This window comes from Adiantum capillus-veneris, chromosome 13 (genome assembly GCF_014529385.1).
Source record: "Adiantum capillus-veneris isolate H3 chromosome 13, ASM1452938v2, whole genome shotgun sequence".
Taxonomy (NCBI): Eukaryota; Viridiplantae; Streptophyta; class Polypodiopsida; order Polypodiales; family Pteridaceae; genus Adiantum; species Adiantum capillus-veneris.
Genome location: NC_140943.1, coordinates 58,147,438 through 58,156,612, shown reverse-complemented (window position 1 = coordinate 58,156,612; position 9,175 = coordinate 58,147,438). Strand labels below are relative to the sequence as shown.

The following is a 9,175-nucleotide window of genomic DNA, read 5'->3' as shown; positions in this document are numbered from 1 at the left end:
TTGGGATAACCTTGGAGATTGATTTAATATATTTTTATTTTGATATTTTTTAAGTAGGATATTACTAAGTCCAAATTCTTCATCATCAAAGGGAATGTTTTCGTAGTAAACAGGTGATATTAATAATCAAGCTTTCAATTAATTTTGGAGGTTTCTTTGCAACTGCCCCCGCTTAGTGATTTCTTCTTTTATTTTGGATGATGAGGGAACGATCTTGACAGTTCAATGTGGGTCGTGGGAATGATCTTGACAACTCTCTCATAAAGTCATTGCCCAATATAAGGAGCTTGTAAAGTAGTGTCATCATCTGTAATTGTGGGCATACTTCTTCCGAGTAGAGGTATGGAGAGAGCTTTTTGAGGGAGCTTTTCTCCTCTCTCTCTCTCTCTCTCTCTCTCTCTCTCTCTCTCTCTCTCTCTTTTGTTTGTTTGAGAGAGAGAGATTGATTTTTGTTAAAACTCTCTTCTTCTTCTTCTTCTTCTCCTCTCTCTCTCTCTCTCTCTCTCTCTCTCTCTCTCTTTTCTTTGTTTGAGAGAGAGAGAGTGATTTTTGTGTGCCCAATGAAAAATACACGAGTCCCTTAAACACATAACCCTTTAATCCACTATCTGACAGAGCTTATCGTTCCAGCCACGAAACATGCTGAGGGCATCCGCGACCCAATTGCAAGTAGCCCGCTCCCATCGCGTCCTTATACAATCTACAATAGGAGCATGTTGCACAGGTTCCTCTTTGGGCTTTTCTGTAATTGTATCCATAGACATTGAAGCATCGGTGCCCTTCTCAGAGGTAGAAGACTTGATGTCCATCATGTTTTCCTCAGGGGTCCACTTGGGTGGTACGGAAACACGCATCTTGGCCGCTGCTCGAACTATTGCCCAGTCTTAGCTATGCCGTTGAAGTGATAAATCTCAAACTGCTTCGAGCCACCTGCAGTATCAGTATTCTTGAGTCCACCTTTAATCTTCTCAAGGCTGGTGAAGCGCTTGACAGAGTTCATTCCAGACCACAAACTCATTGGCGCATAGATTTTCAAGCATGTCCAGCGGCATGATATGGTAATGTTCATGTCACGGACGAATTGCTGCATCGAGCTTGCAACAATGAACCCGCCGCCCCCACTCTGATCATGTGAATCAAACACTTGACGAATGTGCCTTTCACTATCTTCCAACTCATTCTCATCCTGAGCAAACAGAACCGTATAATGTGATTCACTTCAAATAGGAAACTTTGGACGCTTCAAGAATTGACCAAGTGTGCAATATTTGAATGCTTCTAAGGAGCGTCAGAAAGCCCACTTCAACTTTAGAAGGAATTCCTTCACGGTCATACCCCCACCAACATCCATGTTCCCATCGAAAACTTCAGGAACAGCATGTCCGCATTAACAATTTCCTGACATCCATGTCCAAAGGGAGCTGTGACCAAAGGCTGTCCTAATCATCTCTATCCAGCTGGATGGCTTCCAATCCTGATCTCGACAAAAGGGCTCAAAACAAAAACAGCAAAGCACCCACATGGATCCTAAAAGCCGGAAGAAACATAGGAAGTTGATGCAAGAGTGAAGACATTGATGTGAATGTGCAGATTCTCAACTGTTTCTACAAATCCATAGCAGAATTCAGTGCAATTCCCTCCAACTTACGAGAAATTGCTTCATCCTGCTCGTCCTCTTTCCCACCACCTCTTGACATCAACATGACAGTATCCAGAACAACAACAACAGCCTTTGTTTTGCCTCCAACTAGCCATAGTATCTCCGCAAACGCTGAACGTAAGGCTCTATCCTCTGTGTATCTGAGAATACCAGGGTACAATGTCGAGGAGTACTAGAATGCATTGTTGATGTCGGGCTGCCACTTGAGTGAGATGGCCCTTCTTGAGATTCTCCATTCTTGAATAGAAGATGCTTCAACACCATCGCCGGTACAGGCGTAAGCACACTGCATGGACCACCTTCTCGTTTCACGAGACCGAGAGATGTCTCTGACTAAACCTAAATCCCTGGTGACCCCATTGTGATGGTCTCCTTGGAGACACTCGAACCAAAGACCATAGTAAAGAGCTTTTCAGAATCAACAATAGAAAGGGGGTCCCCGAGAACAAGGTGTGAAGGTAGTTCGCTAGAGGAGGGTGTAGCCCTTTCGTGTGCTGGTTGAAAAGCAAGCATTCTCTGCTTTGCTGCTACAGCCTGAAGTTGACGCTCCGTCCTCCGGGTTTGTGCAACAACATCTTGGGTCTCCGCAACTGGCCCTCATGTGGTTTGCTTCGTTTAGCCTCTGGTGCAGGCTGCAAGCTCATCAAAAGGGCTTTTTGCAGCTCCTGCTCGTCAGGATCACCCCACCATCACTGATGAATCAAGCCCATGTAATCCGTTGCTACGTACAAAGAGTGGTGCAGATGGAAGAAACCCTACAACAAATGGAGAATGAGGTTTGGTTGTCCCGCCATAGCTGGGCTGTCAAACAATTCTCTCTCTCTCTCTCTCTCTCTCTCTCTATCTCTATGATATATTTATTTATTTATTTACTTATCTTTATATATAGGAAAAAATACCAAAATACCCCTCTAATTTGTGGAAATTCCCAAAATACCCTTCAAATTTCAAAAATTCCCAATATAACCCTCATATTTTGTCAAAAATTCCCACAATTCCCTTCAAATTTTTCAAAATTCTCAAAATACCCATGGTTGTGAGAGTATATTTATCCAAAAATTAAAAAAATTGTAGCTTTTCATAAGTAGACGGATTGTCTACGAATACAAGATACTAAAACTAGAATTTGAGCTGGTTATGTAGGCTTTGGAGATGAATTGCTTCATTATTTTTAGACATAATTGTCTTTTTTTGGGAGGTAATTTGTGACAAATTACATGCTAAGCACTAACAAACGGATATACATTGTCAAAAAAGAATAAAGATTAGGAAATCGTGAACAATCCAGCTAAAATAGATAAAGGGTATTTTGGGAATTTTTGAGATTTGAGGGGTATTTTGGGAATTTCCACAAATTAGAGGGGTATTTTGGTAATTTTCCCTTATGTATATTGTTTCCCCCCCTCCCCCCCCCCCCCCTGTAGAGAGAGAGAGAGAGAGAATATATATATATATATATATATATATATATATATATATATATATATATATATATACATACACACACACACACACACATGTATGTATAATATACATACATGTATGTGTATATATATATATGAGAGAGGGGGGATAGAGAGAGAGAGAGAGAGAAGGAGAAAGCTCCCTCCTAAAGCTCTCTCCACGATGGAGCTTTTTTAAATTTTTACTACTACAAGTAAAAATCTGGAAAAAAGCTCACTTAAAAAGCTCTCTCGATTTCCATCTCCCACTCCGTCTCTGCATTGTTTTTGGCATTGCTTTGCCTTCCTCCCTAGGAGGTCGTGAGTTGTTGTCTTGATTCCTTCGGTCTCCTCAAAGCTATGTTCCTCTGGAATGGTACATTCTCCGCGAAAGTCTACTTTACTTGAGTGAGAGAGAGAGAGAGAGAGAGAGAGAGAGAGAGAGAGAGAGAGAGAGAGAGAAAGTCCAATGGAGGAAGAAGGTAAGGAGGGGGAGGGGTGGTGCTGGTTCATACAGTACTAGTGTACCACTCCCTTGCGTAGTGAAACAAGGTGCATTATCTGGATGAGTTTGGGGCAAGAAGAAATGTTTCAAAAACGTAGCATGAAAGTGAGGGGTGGACAACAAACTAGAGAACGCAGGCTCAGTGGGACATATGGTACTTTGAATCTTCTCCTTCGATGTGCCCTTGGCGAACCATGGCCTAGGGAAGGGATGTAGGAAGCAACCAAAAGCTAAATCATCCTCCTTCATTTATGTATATAGATATATAGATATACACTAGCTATATAGTGCCCACTCATCACTTCATACATTCTCTCTTGCACCCTCTCTTGCTAATGCGTAAAGCATTGACCAATCCACCTATTGAAGGCTAGGTCAAAAATAAAATTCCTATTTACTTGGTGAGCCCAAGGCTCTCTTTCCAATATCTGAACGCAGAAGCCACCATGTGGCATTACATTTAAATTAAAAATTAAAAAAACGTCGCCGTGAAAAGCTCTCCGCTGCCATGAAAAGCTACCAACTGAATCAACTTAAAAAAAGCTCCGCGAGTCTGTGTTGCTCAATTGCTCTCAGAACCACTTTGAACTTCTCCACAAGCAGTTCGCAGGTTCCCCAGAAGCAGCTCGGACAGGCACTTCGCAGGTTCCCCAGAAGTAGCAGGTTTGTCTCTATCTACTCCTTGACACACACACACACAGACTACTGCGATCAACCCATGGCAAAGATTTGTTCTAGTGCTGCTGAAACAGAAGATATCAGATTTCAATCGATGATCAATTGGCCTAATCTAGAGTCGATGAATCACCAAAACTCATTGCCTTTGTAGGCATATTCATCACAATTTTCTGATGATACTATCAGACTGTTGGCGATGCAGACTGCAAAGGCCAAAGAAATGGAAAGAGTAAACGTCAAGTGGACATGAGGGCAGAAAATCTTAGCAGGATCGATCACATCGAATGAAGCTTATGATGGTTATCCTCAAGTAATTAAGCCAACAACTTCAGTGCTAGCTGCTTGCACTTTTAGCAGAGAGTGTGAGGGGATTAGTGATAAACAACTCAATGTCGAAGGCATTGGGGAATATTGCCACTTATAGTGCAAGTCATGGTCTAATGAGCCGTTGGCTTCAGTCGCACTCCTCGTCCAAATCTGTTGATGTAATGGAATTGGCCTATTTAATTTGAGAGCAGCGGAAATTAAAGAGAGTACTTTTGAGAAATGACTTTGTGAGCATAGCGGTTGAACATAATTGAAGGTAGCAACATAATCATAACAATTAGTTAACTTGGCATGAACAATGCTTTTGCAAGAGAGAGAATTTAGAGAACATGACAACAGTTGAGGACCGGATTTATGTGGAGCAGGTCCCCCCTCCAATAGGCATTTGTATTATGATTTCCCCCATTAAGAGAGACTTGTTACAATACAGTCTCTATGTTCCTTGTGACCTAGGTGATGCAATGAAGATGGAAAGCTTCATGCATCACAAACATAACATAAACTTGAAGAAAGCTTTAACTATCCCTAGCCTCAGTCCCAAGACCTCAAACACCTTCGAAGGTGGAGAGAGCTAGCAGGGAATGACGGTAGGGAAGAGGAAGAAGAAACATTTCGTAGGAGAAAGAATTAGTTCCTCACTTATCATAACTCTTGTTGCTAGCATACATAGTAGCATAGTAATGAAGAAGAAGGAGATGGCAAGCTTAAGCATTGAAGCATGGCTCTTGGTTGGATTTGCACTCCATATCCAAGAGTGTTGGTGTAGGCTCTCAACCTCTACTTGCTTGGAGAAGGAGAGGGAGCTCTTGCACTTTGCATAGCACACAATGAGAGTGTTTGTGAGTGTGTGTGGGTGAGTATACCCCCTAAGCAACCCCCCTCCTTGCTAGGTTGACCCCCTCTTCTAGCTCATCATTGAAGCTCATTGGCTCATGCCAAGCCTAGCCAATCACAAGCTTGGGCCATTTCTAGCAATAGGTGTAGTCTTGGGACAAGTGCCCCCCTTTCCCCTTTGAGAGAGAGGACTTGATAAATGCAAAAACAATTAGATAATTGTTGTAAATTATCATTGGACCCCTTTTAATCCTAGCCAATAGAGTTCAAGCACCTCATGGAGGTAACATGGGTAGGGGCTTGACATGTGTCCCTGTTGCCTCTTTAAGCTTGGGCTTTCCTTGAGAGTGTGTGTGTGTGTTCTCTCTCTAGCTCCTAAGAAAAGGGCTCGCCCCCCTCTTTGTAGGGATCTTTTTGACCTTTGGTGCTCAAGCACCTTAGTCATCAAGCATGACTAAGCACTTGGACTAGGGGTGTTCCCACAAGCATCTTAGGCAAGCATGCCAAAGCACCTCAAGAACCTTAATCATGCAGCAGGTCAAGTACCTCAAGCACCTTAATCAAGCACCTCAAGCACGACAAGCACCTAGAGCTTGGGTCGGGTTCCGCTCAGACCTAGCTTACCTAAGGTCAAAGGACTTTTACACACATTATTGGAGGTCTTCAATGAAGCCAACCCTAAGGTCTTATGCTCCATTGGCTAGCCTTGCTCTTTGATAGACCATCTCTCATTTGGGCCCCTTTACCATTGGCCCCATGTTGAGATAGATCTATAAGCACATATCTATATCTTAACACTTGTTCCCGTTCATTCTCCCACATTAAGTGATCAATTTAATATGAGAAAATCATTTGGGTTGGTTAGATATTAGATTTTATGACAGTTGATAGCCAATTGATGAGACAAGCATTTCGGAACGATTATTGCAGCAAAAGTCAAGTAGTCAATCATGCAGGTGCCTATGCTGCCAACCAGGCTCAAAAGAATAGTAAAAAAGAAGAAGCGGAAGCTAATTCTTTTTTCCACACAAAGAGATTTAATGCTGGAGAAGCCGAAGAACATGGAACTGTGGAATAATGGCATTTTTGGAGACATGCATACCAATATGTCAGCACCAATTAATTAGCCACCAACAACGGTTCACTTCTGCCCATTCAACAACTGGGTGGGAGAGCAGAAACTTTAAAGACAATATGGCCAATATTGCGGCTTGTAAAGAGCTTCTCTTGCTAATAACCACGATTCGGTGGCGGATCCTATGAGCAAAGGTCCATGTACACAACAACTATTAGATCAAGTTCAGATGGCTACAGATGGCATGCATCAGTTTGGTATTGTAGCCAACACAAACCCTCATTTTTCCCTTGGAGGAGAGCTACTCCAAGACGGGCAGTGAAAATCTAGTCACATCTTCTCAAAGGTCTTTTCTGTAGCAGGCGGTCGAGGTAGAAACTCCATATAGCAACTATTGTATGCTGAACAGGCCGAGTGCAACAGGCCGAGTGCAATTATCGACTTAACATTCCATAGCACCGGACATACTGCTGTTAATATATTTTTTGAGTGCGGAACCAATTTCAACGTCAAGATTCAGAGTTTGTCTACTGTCAAATGCATTTTGCAACCTCAAGATTCAGAAATTATTTTATTTAGTTATACACTCAATATATCATATATGTTGGGTATCAAGCACCCTCTTCTGCAAATACATTCTTCATGATGCTGCATTTTTATCTCGGTTTTTTTCTACAAGCGAGTCAACTTTCTTTGCATCTCTTATTGGCTTAGCATATAAGATCCATTACATCGACAAAAATTCGAGGAGGGTTGTCTGGCCGACAGAGTGGTTGGCTAGGGTGTTGTGGATTGGAGGGCCGCCAGGGCTTGAGGAGGAGAGTTGGCTGCATGGGGTGGTGGCAGTGACATCGATTGGGCTGAACATATGAATCTGGTTGTATGCAAAAAAGGGCTATATTTCTTGCACGATTCATGCCGCCACCTCAATTGTATCATTAACAGAACTACTAGTACCTCTGTCGTAAGCACTAGCTCTTGCATCTTTTGGAGGGAGCGCACCTTGACAACCTTCAAGTTGCATCTTTTGACTAGAGATATTAGTTTCTAATGGATGGTTGTTGTGCCGTTTGCACATGAAAAGTGGTTATTGGAAGCCCAAAATCGATGAATCTTTAGAGTTTTTTTTTTCTCATTACTGCTCAAAGCACGGGACTCACGGAAGTTCAGAAGCAGATGCTCAATGTAGAAAACAAATCTATTGCTCTTGAAAGTGAGATCATTGTCAAAGGCATCAATAGAACTTTTACAGTTGTTGGTGACGAGCTTGAGCACACCAACTCTATGGCAAGAAGACATAATTGCTGACTGAAGCATCTTACAACACACACACACACACACAGAAGGTAATACTGATGAGAGGACATAGAACATAAAGTTACATATGTGTGTTTTGTGTATAGTAGGGAGGACATATATTCACAACATTGCATGTTTCAGTTACACAAACGCGACTCCAGCTCGACAATACTACAAGGTTCGTTATCTGCATCCAATTTTCCATGCGCATGCGTTTGCTTGGCGCAACACATATTCTACGGGGCAGGTCACAACTTTCGCTTCTTATATTATTTTGGAGAGAGCACAGTGCCAGCTCTCCACCATACTTTTGTATGGCACCTCTGTATGACGTGCACTGTATACTTTGGACTTTCAGTCTGTGACGTTTCATTGCAAGACAATATGTTTAACTATTCACATTGTTTTTTTTGTAGCTTGACTCAAATATCAGCCTGTAGATTGGACAATGGAAAAGCAATAAAACACTGCATGTCAGTAAAGCATCTCATTTATTGTTGCAGCTCATTCATGCTTTATCTATTGGCTTGTTATTGAATTTTTCGCATTAATTCCTTTTCTTCGGTTTATTCGAATTTCGTTTTCAAAACTATACACTCGATGTCGATCAACATCTGCACATGTTAGTTATACACACAACTCTTTGCATACGATTGCTAGCCAATGCATGTGATGCATTACTGTACTGAATACATAAGTTGTGAATGCATGTGGTGTATCACAATAGTGAATTGACCTTGTGCAGCTTTACTTTAGCTCTAAATAATTGATACCATACTAGGTGTCTAAATAATTGATGCCATACTATATATGTCCTTGTTTTTAGCGTACTAGGTGTTAGTATGAAGTTCTCAAGACCTAGAAGATTATAGTCCAAGCGTCAATTAGCTAGGGAGCAAACTGGAGCCAACTTGAAACTAGCTTACCATCCATATGCTAGGTCATGGTTTAAAATTACTGCATTGTGTAAAGATTGGAGCATGCAATGTGGCATCTTTGCTCACAATCTAGAAATATGTCCCTCCTACGCGGCGGCATACCTCACATGTATAGCGATAAACAAGGTCGACAGACAACTAAAATAGACACTCCTGCTTTACTCACTTTTGTATTATTGTTGGGCGCTTTGCCATCGAAGCGGTAGCAACAAGACTTAGCAGCATTGCATCTACAGTCCATTACTAGTTCAAGATGCCAACTACAAATCAACAATATCCCCTCTCTATTCATGAGACCGATTAGCGATATCTGGACATAAAAGAGGCAGATGTTATAATTATAAATGAGCTGTCCATGTTAACACAAACGACTTTTTACCTTATTGTAAGACAAAATGTCAACGTAACAAGCAGTAC

The 9,175-nt window shown here is 41.8% G+C and overlaps 1 pseudogene; it reads right to left on the bottom strand.

Annotated features, from left to right (window-relative positions):
• Positions 1–268: 268 nt before the first annotated feature.
• LOC147444068 (uncharacterized) lies at positions 269–2,349 on the bottom strand (annotated as a pseudogene).
• Between the last annotated feature and the right edge of the window lie 6,826 nt (positions 2,350–9,175).